At 37.7% G+C, this 15,097-nt stretch overlaps 1 protein-coding gene across 4 annotated transcripts in view; it reads right to left on the bottom strand.

The window, feature by feature from the left end:
• PCGF5 (polycomb group ring finger 5) overlaps positions 1–15,097 on the bottom strand; it is a 65,478-nt gene that overhangs the window by 33,901 nt on the left and 16,480 nt on the right. The gene's annotated exons all lie outside the window — the stretch shown is intronic.

Raw genomic sequence — 15,097 nt, 5'->3', positions numbered from 1 at the left:
TGTACTATTTCTAGAAAAATTCTTTTTTACCGCTTTTAACAATAATGACAGAATCATGAGGAGATATTTCCTGTGTCAGCTGCAATGCCACCACATTACCTGCAACTATTTTAGGTCTTTACTTTCCTGTTCTGCATTTTGAAATAAATGCTCATTTTGCAGTCGCCCTCCAGTGCACTCTTCCCTTTCATCCGTGTGTAAGTGCTGCAACAGCAGAAGGCTTTAATAACTTTGGCCTGTTTCTGCCATCCAGTCCTACTGCTATAATATTTACCAGGCACTAGATCTCCATTTACATCAGTTCAATGGCTACTCTGAGTCAGGTGCATCAAAAACTGTTACAATCAAAGTTACAGTGCAATGATGAATGCATGATAAACCAGATATGGAATAATTCAACAGAATTGGAATGATTTTTCCTGATAAAATATTCACCTTGTATGAGGTTATTTCTCCACAACATGAACAAAAGTATGTAGCTAAAACTCTTCTGAAGCAGCACAGAATCAGAGAGTATCCTGAGTTGGAAGGAACCCACAAGGACCATCCAAGCCCAACTCCTGTCCCTGCACAGGAACATCCCTGAGTCACACCATGTGCTGGAAAGGTTTGTCTAACTGCTTCTTCAACTCTGTCAGGCTTGGTGCTGTGACCACTTCCCTGGGGACCCTGTAGCAGTGCCCAATTACCCTCTTGGTGAAGAGCCTTTTCCTAATATCCAGCCTAAACCACCCGTCACACAGCTTCAGGCATTTCCTCAGGTCCTGTCACTGGTTATCACAGAGAAGAGATCAGTATCTGCCCCATTGCTTCCTCTCATGAGGAAACTGCAGACTCTGTGAAGTCTCCCCTCAGTCTCCAGGCAGAAAAAGCCAAGTGACCTGAGCCACCTGCTCCTAGTAAAGCTTCTCCCCTCTAGGCCCCCACCACCTTCACAGTCTTCCTTTGGACACTCACTAGCAGCTTTAGATCTTTCTTACACTGAGGTGCTGGAAGCGCCCCAGCACTCAGGGTGAGGCTGCACCAGTGCAGAGCAGAGCAGGACAGCCACCTGCCCTGACTGGGCCTGATGCACCCCAGGATCCAGTAAAGCTTAACAGAGTTGTGTTTTGATAGTTTAAACCTTCCCCTGTTAACTGTTATTGGCACTTTTATACCACAAAACACACACTGACAAGTCACAGGCTAAAGAACACTAAAAAGAAAGAAACAACAAAAACTATATGCATCTCATGGGAATAATTTCATTAGTCACATACAGTCAGTTTAGTAAAAGTTGACTAATTCCAGAATGTGCTGTAGAGTGGCCCTGTTCAAATGCAGTTTGATTATTACAGCATTATTAAAATTATATACATGCAAAAGCAAGCAACTGCAGATGCTCTCCTGGCTGTTTCCAAATAATCTGGTAAGACTTTTTAAAAACTAAACTGTATTCTAAGTGAGATTTCATAGCATAGTTTATCAAGTGTTCTATTTGGAAAAAAAAACAAAACCCCAACATTTTCTAAATTAATTAATCAGCTAGGCTCATGTTTACACAGTAATGGATGCACAGTATTCTATTCAAGCACATTAAAAACTTAGTTATGTCATTTATTATACTGTGTAGGCCATGCAGTAATGCTCACACAGCAGTTGGGATACTTGCAAACATACACAACTGGTATTGATTCCCATAAGTCATACTGAAGTCCCTCTTTTAAAGACAAGCAGTCCCATGCCAGGTAAGTGATAGTGTACATGACAAATTCCTGCCTCATTTCTCCACAGTGCAGGAACTCAGTCCCGCTGGTACCAAGTTGTATTTATGAGATGCTGACTGAAGGTGATGAAAGCTGAGGCTTTCAGCACCTTTCCAGACCACAACGTAAAGAGAAAATGAGAAGCAGCACAGAAGAAGCTCTCATTTCATTATCAGAAGAAAGTAGATGCTTAAATACTTACGCTTTATATCATCAGGAAGCAAATTATATTAATAGATGCTTATGAATTAATTACAAATTCAAAGATAGCTCACTCCTAGTATTGCATGCAACAGGTTTATTTAAAAATATAGGTCCATATAAGTGATGTGAGCATTTTGATCTACTTATAGCAGCTCAAAGGTAACAAGAATAGAGTTTGAATCAAACAAGGCAGTCATTTCATATTATGAAAGAAACAATTAAGAAATGAACTCATCAGAGTAAATATGTGTCACGTATTAGTGACAAGGAAACATGGTGTCCTGGTTCTCTTGCAAATATTTACCCACCTCATCTGGGTTCTGAATTTGTTCTCGGGGAAAGTCCCAGGCTATTGGGTCAGAAAATTGCTCCAGTGTCTGGCCCATTTTCTCCCATTCCCCACACCAGGATTTTCCATGCCTGGGTCAGGTGTCTCCTCAATCTCTCTGGACATCTCAGCCCTCACTCTAGACAGACTGCAGACCATATAGAGGAAGCTTACCAGATAAAATAGCAGGAAAGTGGTCTCTTTACCATTCAGGGGAAACTGAACATTCTCAAAAGGTGATGTAACAGATATGAAGAAGAAGGAAAGGCTGGGAAGCCTCATGCCCTGCTCCTCCCCTAATAAACTGGATGCAGTTACTAATAAACCCCCAAAACAGGCTCTGGAAGCTAGGACAGGGATTAAGATGAATAAACAACAGACCATACACATTTTGAACAAACCCCAGTATCTTTGTGAACTCTCTCTAAATCATAGTCGCCATGCCCAGCAAAATAGCAATCCTAATCTGTGCTCCTCTTCTGTAAAAGCTACGTGTTAGGGACAAAATTGGAGGTTATCTGTGGGTAAGAAAATGAGCCTAGGGACCAGAAAGCTATTATTTCCTCAAACAGGCCCAGAGACCAGAGAGACATCAGTGCCTCAAGCCAGAGAGATATTATAAATTCAAGCAGCATGACTACTGACTGCTTTATCCCAATACAGAGTAAATAAAACCAAAGATCAATTATCACAGTTTTTTTTCCACTTTCTCAAGCCCCACGTTGGTCGCCAAAATATTTGTCCTGGTTTGAGACAAATCTAGGAGGAAATGTCTGAAAGGTGTCTCCTCTGAAAAGGCAGATCCCAGCAGCCCCTCCCTCAACTGGTTTGGGAGAAAATGGAAAAAAAATCTGTTTATTTAACAAGCAAAGTATTCATAAGTAAACATGAATAACACTTAACAATAAAACCTCTTGCTGTTCTGAAGAGATGGCAAATTCAGAGAGCCCTTCTGTGGTTCAGAGAGTCCTCTGTGTGTGTGGCTCGGCTCTTGCTCAGTGTCCCCAGGCCTCAGTGCAGCTTGGGGAGCCCTCGGGAGATTGTTCTGGTGTTCGAGACTGGAGAAAAGCTGAGCAGTTCCAGAAAAAAAAGTCATCCCAGGAAAAACCTTTTTGACTCAGCTTGCAATGAGAAACTAGCTTTTTGCTTAAAAAGCAAAGGAAAGCTGTCCTCCCTCTATCCGTGCTGCAGACAACATGCCAAGAGAAAGAAATCCAGGAGAGGAAGTGAAGCTCCTGCAGACAAAATTGCTTCTCCCTCCCTTCGCTCTTGGATCTAGTCTTAAAGGCACAGAACTCAACATCCGGCATAAGCAGACGGTGGGACATAGAATACAGTCACCCTAGGACACATGGTATGATAGAGATGGTGATTGTAGCCCTCAAATGAGTGATGAAAATACAACAGCTCTCATTTTTCCGTGTTTCTTAAACTTTTGACTTTCTCATTGACTGACTTTTACTCAGCAGTCCTCAGTGCCCTTTAACACAGTGCTTACTTTAAAAAAAAAAAAAAAGCTGAGTCCTTTTTCACATGCATGAGCTTTCCTAACACACAGAAAATAAATGCTGCTTTCTAAGCATTACCATCCTTGAGGAGTAGTTTCTTGAAATCCCTAAAGAACTACTGTATCATCCTGATGTGAAACAGAGTAATTACTTACATTTAATATGAATAAAAAGTATCTTTTCAAAGGAACAGCCAGGACACACAAGAACTTATGAACTCCAAGCATTTCATTAAAGCAGTTCTAATACTTTTTGAAATATACCAGTGTTTTATGTCAGCTCCCAAGTAAATTTCAGAGACAAAATGAATTTATTAGTCAATAAAGCCAAATTCTCAGCAAAATTTGAAATGAGTGAATTATTCTAACTTTGCAAGAAGATCCACATTGGTACAATGTTACATCCTTACTGAGCTACTCTGGGGTCTGTTTCTAGGCAAGTCTCCAACTTGTATTTTGTAGATGGAAAGTCACTGGGGCACATTTGAACTAGGAAACTAACAAAAAAATTCCCTAGTTTTCTTGATAGAAATTGTGTAGCAATCTGAATGGCATTTAGAAAGAACCACAGCATTCACCTTCCCTGGATTCTCTAGACATCTGATGGAAATGTCATTCTATAGCTTTTAAAAACTTGAAAACTTCATAGAATTCCTTAGGTTGGAAGACATCTCCTGAGATCATCTACTTCAACCTGTCTGCTCAAGCAGGGTCAGCTAAAGCAGGTTGTCCAGGACTGTATCCAGCTGTGTTTTGATTATGTCCACAGATGGGGCTGTACACACACCCTGGGAAATCTGTTCCAGATTTTATCAACCTCACAGTAAAAAAGTTTTCTTGTTATCAGATAGAATTTAATGTGCTTCAATTTGTACCTATTACTTCTTTTCCTGTCAGTGGCACTACTGAGAACAGTTTGACATCTTCATTCCCTCCCATCAAAGAATTATATATGCTGAAAAGATCCCCTTGAGACTTCTTTTTTCCCAACTGAGCCATCCCCAAACTCTCAACTTCTCCTTATATGAACAATGCTCCAATACATTAAACAGCTTTAGGGCCCTGTGGGCCTTTTGGGGCCCTGACATTTGCTTTATGTCCTTCTTGTTCTGAGAACTGGACAGAGCAGTTGGTAAGTCACCTCATCAGTTCTGTACCACAGAGAGGAAGATCAACTTCCCTCAAACTGCAGGCAACTTACTTAAAACGACTGTGTATTTACTCAGGTAGGAAGGACAGATCACATATAACCACCTGGGATCTCTTATTTCCCGTGTTAAATTCCCAATCAGTAGAACATTACCTAGAAGAGAACAACAATTGGGTTGGCAGGACCTTTGGCCATCATCTGGTCTAATGCCTTTGCTCAAAGCAGGTTTAATGTTAAAGTTAATTCAGATTGCTCAGGGCTTCATCCAAAGAAAGTCTGAGTATATGTAAGGATGGCAATTATACAACCTCGCTGGACAACTTGTCTCAAACCCTGACTGTCCTAATTGTGAATTAATTTATTTTAGGTCCAGTTGGAATTTTCCTTGCTCCGTCTTGTATACTTTCTCATATATACGAATGACTTACCAGCAGCAAGTAAACTTAACTCTTACTGCCATTATCCAAGTCATTGTCATAATCTTGGAATTGTGTGACATATTTCTTTGCTTTTTAGGCAAAGAGTGGTAACATTGTTTGTCATATAAAAATGACATGTATGCTCAGTGTGAAAACTGCCTCTGATTTGGTAGGAAACAATAGGAATCGGGTTATTCTTATCCTCATCAGTTACTCATGAAAATCATCAGCAATGAGATTTTGCATTTCTACTGTGAGGGTTTTTCATCCTCACTGAGCTCTCTATAAGAAGCCATATATTAACACAGAATAGTACTTCTGGGATATATATAGCATTTCTTAATGCTTACTCTTCTTTTATAGCCTAAAGTAAAGTAGCAAAGCAGGTTGCAAAATGCCAACATCTGTATTATTAGGCCATTGACAAATGCATAAACAAGAAAAATGCATTCAAGAAACATTCAAGAGAAAGGTAAAATTGTGTCACACAGTGTTCCAAGTGTGTTGAACTAAATTCCAGGAACTTGTAAAAAGTAAGAGAAATCATAAAGTTCCTACAGGCTTTCTAATCACTGGCTGCTAGTAAAGAAGAGAGAATCCAATAAGTGACTCCAGCAAGGGAAAGATGAGCAGATCTGTATTGTAAACATTTCCTTAGTGCACTAAAATACTGGTCAGCCATAGCACACACTGTCTCTTCCCAGCTAGGGAAACAGAAAACAAGAAGCAAGGTCATAGCAGTGGGAGAGGGAGATTGCCAGTGCAAGGAAAAAAAAAAAAATCATAACTCTGAAACAAAATTGACTAGAAATTGTCACAAGCACGAACGAGACAATTTAACTTTAGTCACTTGTACGCAGACGTTGAAGGGAAAAAACACCTGGTTTAGAACATATTATTAGCTGACCATTAAAAATACTGAGTGAGGATCTTGTGACCAGTTTGACATACCTCCCTAAAAACAACAAATTTAAGAACTACAATTAGTTTTCAGAGGTATTGCAAGTTTAAAAACAACAACCTATCTCAGCAGAATCCAAACTTCAGCTAAAAGCAGCTGTAGATCTACGAATTAAGTGTAATGGACATACTTTTAAAAGGTATTTTCCTTCTCTTTCCTTGATTATTTTGTCACTCTTTTGGATTTTTATTTTGAAGAATAGTTTGAATAGGCATGATTACATGTATCAGACACAAACATATCCAGAAACTTTCCAGAGGAAGTGATACAAGCTTAGAAAATTTTACAGACCAAATGGTCTGTTTAGTTACCCCAGTGTCCAGTGAGTGAACTGTGATCATCTGTTGCTTTCTGGTTTGTTTGGTTTTTTAAAGCACAGTACAGGTATAGATGGCCATATAGCCAAGCTGATTCTTCACGTGCAAATAATGTAACTGACATTATTTCGGCTTTAAAGGCAATGATTCTTATAGCATAAAACTTTGTATTGTGCCACAACAGGTTTTTCATTTTATTTTGGTTTTTTTTTTTATAGGTAATTGATTTTTGGTGAAGTGGGGTTAGTTTTTGAAGCATCACAGACTGCTCACAGGAAGTGATACAATGACAGGAGGTTTACAATACATAAAATCAAGATGCTTCTGTGCCTCCATTTGCTTGTGTGCTTGGTTAAAAACCAGTGACCTGTGCTGGACTTAGGATCTCTGGGCAACTAAAATACTGGTAAGTATCCACAACCTCTCCTGTTTTATCTCATGGCATGCTGACTTCCCTGCACCTTGGCCTGCTGGGCTCAATCTCCTTCACCTTTTTATAAGGTATTGGAAAAAAAAAAAAGTGGTTGTTAGTATGTTCTGTAGGCTGCAATGGACCAGGCATTATTTCAGAGTTGCCTGATTGCAGAGGGCATGACCAAAGCTGTCTTTTACAGTCCTATGCTTTATAGAAATTTCTAGCAATTCTGTGTAAGTATAGAATTTAGCAAGTCTGTGTAAGCAGAGCAGGTAATGATGGTGTTCTTTGGTAACACCTTAAAGAAGATGCATAATTTGAAAGTTATCTTGGTTCTTAATCAGGTGTTCTCCCTGCTCCACAAACATCTTGCATTATCAGAATTACATTTTTGGTCTCCAGCCATTTATTTCACTTCTACTGAAGAGTTCATTAGACTGTCCCTGAATTAATGGAAATCCAATTCATATTGCCATTTCTATAATTATATAATCTCCAGTACTTCTTAACTACTTTACCTATTGCTGTCTGATTATATGCTTCTGCCAGTTCAGTTTCCTTTTACACTGCTCTCTACAATAGTATCACCTGCTTATTCTGAGCCTTCTCCAGAGAAAATCTGCTCTGCAATTAATGCTATTTCAAGTCTCCCTGCTAGTCCACAATGGAAAAAAATGTATCAATCAGTGATGCTCAGAGTTACATTATCAGAAAAATTCCAGTGGTGTACTCATGCACAGAGCAGCCTGATACAGCTGTTGTCAGCATGGGCAAGACTATGTCTCCTCCACAGACTTCCAGGATATACAAGACATAGAGCAAACACTTTGCCAATTTGATGTATGTATCCTTCCAGGGGAAAACTATTTCTATAATACTATGAACACAGGTTTCAAATTTTCTAATCAAGTCACAACATAGTCTATGCTTTCTCACGAGACATCCTAATGGCTACTTGCTATAATTCTATTACTCTTTTAAAAAAGTCCTTGTTTCTGTCAGTAATATATATCCTTTTCCATTCCATACTGCATTGTACACATATATTGTATGAGAACACCATTACAGATAATATTTTTCCACTATTTTCCCCCTCAAATTATCAAAGCCACTTACATCAACATATACAGCTTAGTTAAACAATAATGTGGAGTCTTCAAATAGTTTTATAGAGTTTCATCTCTCAATTTCCATGAAATTAAAAGACAAATGAAAACAATGAAAACAAACTGTAAGAAGCCTCTAGTGACTCCTACTAAAATTGTTACTAACAGATTTTGTTTCTTACAGTTGAAAACTGGCAGGAATGCAAATCAAATTGTATCACACATGTCAAACAGCTTCACAATTATGCAATCAACTTGCACTGCAAATTAAAAACAAGACTTGCTACTAGATCTTAAGTCAAAACAAATTTAAAACATCAATAAGCTCAGCAAAAGCAATCTTCAAGAAAGCTACTTGTGTCTGTTACAATGGTAGAACCAGAAAACAGAGAAGCCTGAAAGGAAATAGAGAAGTAGCAACTAAATTACCTCATCTTTTACAAGACAAATTAATGAAATTCACAATATCTTAGTGAGTTAACTGCTCTACTTCAATTGATTTTCAACAGGAGCTCTATTTCCAGCTCTCTCAAGAATAAATCCTTTACCTTAATAACACAATGTTGGGTGGATTCCATTTCATTTGAACTGCATAGGACTCCTTCATGGGAACTGTCACTTTGTCAGCCCATTAAAACAGTCAGCTTCCTTGGAGAAAACCTAACACAGATACCTCTGAATTTGATTTTCAATTGTAAAACAGAGGATGTTTCTTCTGGATAAACTAAGAGAAAAACAGGGGGCAGACCAAGATACTAAGCTTCACACCTTCCTATGATCTTTTCTGAAGCAATTTATGTACATAGAGAGTCAGGTCTGTGCATCAACATGTTCCATGTGATCCTGTCAATCCAATGACACGACTATAGTCATCATTGAGTTTGGCCTAGTGAGTTAGATAAAAAACTTTCCATAAGAAAAAGCAAAAATAAGAGCTCTTTAGGTATTTTAGATGTTTTTTACAGTTCACATTAACAAATGAGAGTCACTGCATATAATATTTCACTGAAAGCATTATCTTGAAATTCTAATAATTTTTATTCACCATACTAATGGTAACAATTAAGCAAAACTGATACATTTAGTTGATTCTTCATGTGAATAATGTTTTGAAGAGAGACAAACTCAGGATTCTAGCCAGAACCTATTCTCAAGTGAGCAATCAGCCCATAACTTGGCATCATCTGCCAGTTCTGCAGTGACATTAGCTTAGGAAGTTGACTGCTGGTTTGCCCAACCTTAGTTCCATGACTGTATGAAACCAAAAAAGTTTGCATAAATGGTGTCAGTGTCTGACACTATCATCACTGAGTTTTCTAAAGAAAAGATGTATAAAGCAGTTCTCAAGTATGCAAAATAAGTTTGTGTTTTTGTAGTTACAAAATCCTGGCCTTCAGATTCCGTTCACATGTAAACAGCATATTCTTGGTTTATGTGCATTTAATCAGAATGAACACAAAATCAGCTAAAAACCATGAGACCACATTTACCATCCCTGCATCTTGAACTTCCTCTTGTAGTACTTGGAAGTCTGGATTCAGCCCAGTGCTAATGAGATCATGTGGCTTTTAGCTGAGTAGGCTGTGGCAGTTTGGACTCCCTGTTTTTAGGGTTCTCGACAGAGCAGGACTGAGTCTTTCTCAGAATACAAAGAATGAACACAATTTTGCTTTTGCAAAATTGTACTGTCTGCTCAAGCTCATTTTCAAATTTTGAACTTGTTCAGTATCATCAGCTAGACATGATTATGGACTAATTTGCTACAAAATTCTGTAGGAAGAAAATGTTGGTGAAAAATGTAGCTAATACTTCAGGAGATTACATGCTTTTGAGTCTAAAATGAATTCTTGAGCATACCAGTACAGGCAAAGACCTTCTAGAGATCAAGATGTTTGAATACAACAAAATAATATCTGTTTTGGTCCTTAAATATATAATGGCACTTAATGAAAACATCTAACGAATATACAAAATGGATCACTGTATTAAGAATTTTGTTTTGTATATAGAAAAAAAGATTTTCATTTCCTCCTCCCAAAGAACCCCAATCTTGCTTAAACCAATACGTTCCCCTGCAGGGATATCTATACTTAAATGGCAGGTTAAGTATATTTATGTTACATCTTTAGGCCTGGATTGTATAAACATTACTATCTTGCTTCACTATGCATGCTCAGAGTCCATGCAAGCCTACAGTCCTCATTACAATTGTGACTATCAGCTTTCATCAAGCTTTAGTCTGGAAATCCATGCAGGAATGTACAGATACATGTAACAGTCACCTCCTTATATCACAAAAATGTAAAAAATCAGCAGAGAGCATGCATCATTCTTTACTATTGTTTCATACCTCACTGCTATTTCTAATCTGTATTGTAAGAGTTCCAAATTCTATAGTGACTGTCAAACACTAAGAGATTCTATGAGATTTATCACAGCCATAATAGCTCAGCTTCAGATTGCCAGCTGCTTTTTCACTGTATCAACACATTGGAAAAAGCACAAACATATCCTAAACATTTTTACTTGCAAAATTTTTCACATTTTGTAATAAACTGAACTCCCATAAATGTTAAATACATTTCAAGAATGGTTTTCTAAAGCAAATGCTAAACTATGCTAAAGATATCCAATTTTTGACCTTTCTACATTACTACAATCTGTATGCATTTTGCTGAGTTTTTTTAGATGTGACTATTTTCTTCAGTGCTGTAATAACTTCAGGTTCTAGAGGTATAAAGCTAGAAGGATTCACCTATCAATTTATATGGCAAATCTCACTCCATTTCTTAATCTAATATCCTTGGGAAGCTTTTAAGAATAAAAGGTGTAATACTCTTAAAATTATTTCCCTTTATCATAAATGCATAGATGGGAATATGAAATTTTGACAAGGAATTTGGCTTATGAGAACTTGTTGATACATGTAACACATAGTCTGCTCCTATCATCATCCTGCTGTCTATTTAACAATTCACATTTAAATACAAGACCTCAGTTGCCTCTGCTCAGTAGGAATAAAATTAAGGCGATTTACATTTTTTCTGATGAGAAATCTGGAATTCTGTCAGGTGGTTTATCCTGTGTCTTTTAAACTTGTCAGAAACACTAGTGCCATCATAGCCCTCTATCAGTCAGGAACGAAAATATGTATTTGGGGGCTGTGTCTTCCCTTATGCATCAACTTACCAAATTCATGACAGAAACCATTGTTACAGATGTATCTAAACCAGATAATTTCAAACATTGACTAGCAATTCACGGTTTTACCTGATATATTTAAAATTCATGGTACAATTTTTTTAATACCATCTGTTTTTCTTAACATTTGTACCAGTGAAGTAATACCTTTCCCCTGCCTTTTTCTTTATATATCAGTGAACAGTACAAAAAACTCAAGAAAACAGTCAAGATGAGGTACTGAGGCTACTTTCTTATAATCCTATTTTATGTTGATGTCCATCAGTCAATATGCACAAGCTAATGAATTTTAGTAGAGAGAGACTCAATAATACACCTGAAAACTAATGCTTTTGGTACAAATAATGCAGTGCTAACAAAACCACATAACAAAGATAGCCAAAAAGAAGAGAAATGGAAAGCATACTGGTTTGTATGACTGATCTAGTTTGATAGACTGCATCCAGTCACTTTTTTGAAGAAGGAAAAAGTAACAGCATAGTTTGTCTGGATTTTAGGAACACCTGTCCAAATCTTTACATACAATCTTTACTCAGTAAAAATATCAATTTTACGGTTTGTTGGAGCAAATACTCTTGCTATGAACACGACCTCTCAATGGTGTTACTGTCCAAACCACTGTCACTGATGTAAGCAGGAGCCAATTTAAATGGCATTTAGTGGCCAAAGAACAATAAACTTGTAACTATTTACAAGAATACTGTAATTTATTTAGCATATAAAAAAAGTGATGGAGAGCTCTACTTCTTTGATAAGTGTTTTTTTTTTTCAAAAGGAAGAACACAGACTCATTAGTCAGAGAAGATGCAAATATTTACTACTAAAAAGTGAAAGGTACATGCTATTCTTAGCACACAATTTTCTCCCCTCTGTTTATGTTTTTATCATACAAAGTGCTTGAACAGTCACTAAGGTGATTAAGAGATTGGAGCTTCTGTCATATGAGAAGAGGCTGAGAGAACTGAGGTTGTTCAGCCTTGCTGAGAGCAGGTTCTTAGCAATGTGTGTAAATATCTGATGAGGGAAGTAAGAGCAAGAGACTCTTCCGTATTTTCCAGTGACAGGACAAGAGGCAAAAACCAACAAACTGAAACATAGGGAATCCCATCTAAACATTAGGAAAAAAAATCTAATGTGAGGGTGAAGGTGAACAAATGTAGAATCTATCTATAAAAGGGCAGACATAGAGAGAGAGTGCTCTCTGTGTTTAGGGAGTGTTTAGCCTGCAGGAAAGAAGGGTCAGGGGAGACCTTAGCATCTGTAAATTCTTGATGGAGGAAGGAGTAAAAAAGACTGAGAGAGAATCTTCTCAGTGACCAGTGAAAGGACAAGAGGCAATGGACACATACTGAAACATGGGAAAATCCACTTAAACATCAGAAATAAGTGATTTTTACTGTGAGGTTGTTGGAACACTGGAATTGTTTGTCTAGTGGAGCCTCCATCACTGAAAACTTTCAAAACCAAACTGGATAAGGTCACGAGCAATCTCCTCTACTGATCCCACTTGAAGTAGGGGAGGTGGGATACATGAGCTCCAGAGATCCTTTCCAACCTCAATGATTCAGGGATTCTAACCCAGTGAAATACTAACCAGAATTACTCAAGAGGTCAGGAATATGTTCACTTCATGCAGTTTTAGGCTACCTGCAAACAGAAAGTGTATAAGGTGCTAGTCACTAGTCACCCCAGCTGAGTCTGACCTGTATCAGAGGTGAATGCTATGGTGAGTGCTGGGGTCTGGTCTCACACCATGACATTGGTCTCTCCTGAGATCAGTGGTTACTAGGGATACACTCAAACCTGCACTGGTTCTGTCACCTCCTTGTCTACATTATTCTTTGGGATCCACTATGCTGACCATCATTATATCAACTAAACCATAAAGTCACTTTTAGGGTTTTCCTAAAAATCAGTACAGATTGGTATCAGCTTGCACAGTAGCTTTGTGTCCATTCTCATTTGCTCCATTATGTGTCTAAAAATTTAAATCATGAAAAAGCTACTATTTACTGATTTAATAACAAAGTGACCATTATAGCAACCTACCTGGGATAGTGCATAACAGCAAAATACACAGTCCTGTTAAATTTTGTTAATGGCTGCTTTGCATGGCCCAGCTTCCCTCATTTTCCCCTTGGTTCAAGTTTTTCTATTTATCATCTCCCTTCTGCATTCCCCTGCTTCTGTGGGTTGCTACATTTCTTAGAGGCACCAAATTTTAACGCAAAATCTGATGAACAAATTTAGCTTGCAGAGAAATAATTTCAAAATAGTAAAGCTTTGGGGTAGAGATGTTATTCCATGTTATTTATGTAACAGGAGTCTAAATCATTTTTGAAGAGGAAAACTCAGCAATCTCAAGTTGTAGAAGATGTCCTTTCACAGTACAGAACTCTACTCAATCAACTAAGTTTTATATTCAGTTCACCACTCAACTTTAGAACATCTACAACCCAATTGTCTTAGAGGAGAGTGCCATTTCAGAAGTGGGTAATTCAGGCTGGAAACAGGCTCTCTGTTAGGTGTGGTTCAGGATGAGAATGAAGGTAGCCGAATTTAAGGTCCAGGCTATGTATCACCACAATCCAAATCTAGGGAAATCTGGGCAAAACTCAGTGGACTCAAGCTTTAATTACGTCTGTTTTTTGCTTTTCTTAAAGCACCAAGAAAATCATACACCTTGGGAATTTTGGGGCAACTGTCAACTAGTATTTCCCAGTAAAAGAGCTCTGTTGAGCAAAATAGCCACAGAGGTGTGGCTTTTGTTCTTCTGTACGTAAAGGAAGAGTCTGTGTATTATGGAGCAGAGAGGGCCAATGGAAGACAGAGGATGCCTTTATAAGAAAATAAATTGGAGGAAAATCTGAAGATTGACTGCAGTATTTAGTAAAGGGGTAAGACAAAAGCTGTTAAAAAGTTGTTTTTTGGAAGGGAAAAGCAGATCCATTCTTTGAACTAACTAACCCCATTAATAACAGAAGTGAACAGATTTCTCATAATCTAGTCACACAAGGTGCAGGGTAAGCTGGGTCCCATTTAGTGAAGCACCTGACAGTATTTTTATTGGTATTTAACAGAACTGACTAGATTACATTTAAGGCAAATATATCCAAATATATCCATTCAGCTAATATCTTCAGCTGGAGTGGAAATATACCCTTTTGAGAGTCCATCTGCTCTAAAAAGTCTCCAACATAAACTGTGTTAAGAAAAGGATGCATTACTGAGCCTGTTTTCCATAAAGACTAAAATATTTCTAGCTGTTTCCTAATGAATTTTTGATGTCAGCAACACAGGAAGACATGACTGCCTAGGAATGAAACCTCCAACACTCAAATTCCAATACAATGTGTTAATCACAACATTAGTCTTCATCTGAATGGTAATTTGACATGCACTTAAACCAGACAGCTAATCTCTGAGGTGAGAGAGTCTATTTTTAAAAAATAGCCATACTGAACACTTAGCCCACATTTTGCCTCATACTGCTATTGATACCAGCTCCTGAAAATAGTCAGGATATTGGCAGATAGTTTTAAAACAGGATTGGTAAAAAATTAAGAGTTAAGTCTCAGATTTTCAGCATATGGAGGCAAGAAAAACATTTTGCAAGATAAAATACTCGAAGATAAAAACCTGGATTCTTCAGAGCTTCATGCCTTATATAGTATGTGTCTGTGTATTTATAGATACAAAATTTTATACGCTTTGACTGAAACAGCTTTGTGTTTTAATTGCATT

The sequence above is a fragment of the Zosterops lateralis genome (assembly GCF_965231275.1).
Source record: "Zosterops lateralis genome assembly, chromosome: 8".
NCBI classification, from domain to species: Eukaryota; Metazoa; Chordata; class Aves; order Passeriformes; family Zosteropidae; genus Zosterops; species Zosterops lateralis.
This window is presented reverse-complemented; position numbering and strand designations above follow the sequence as displayed.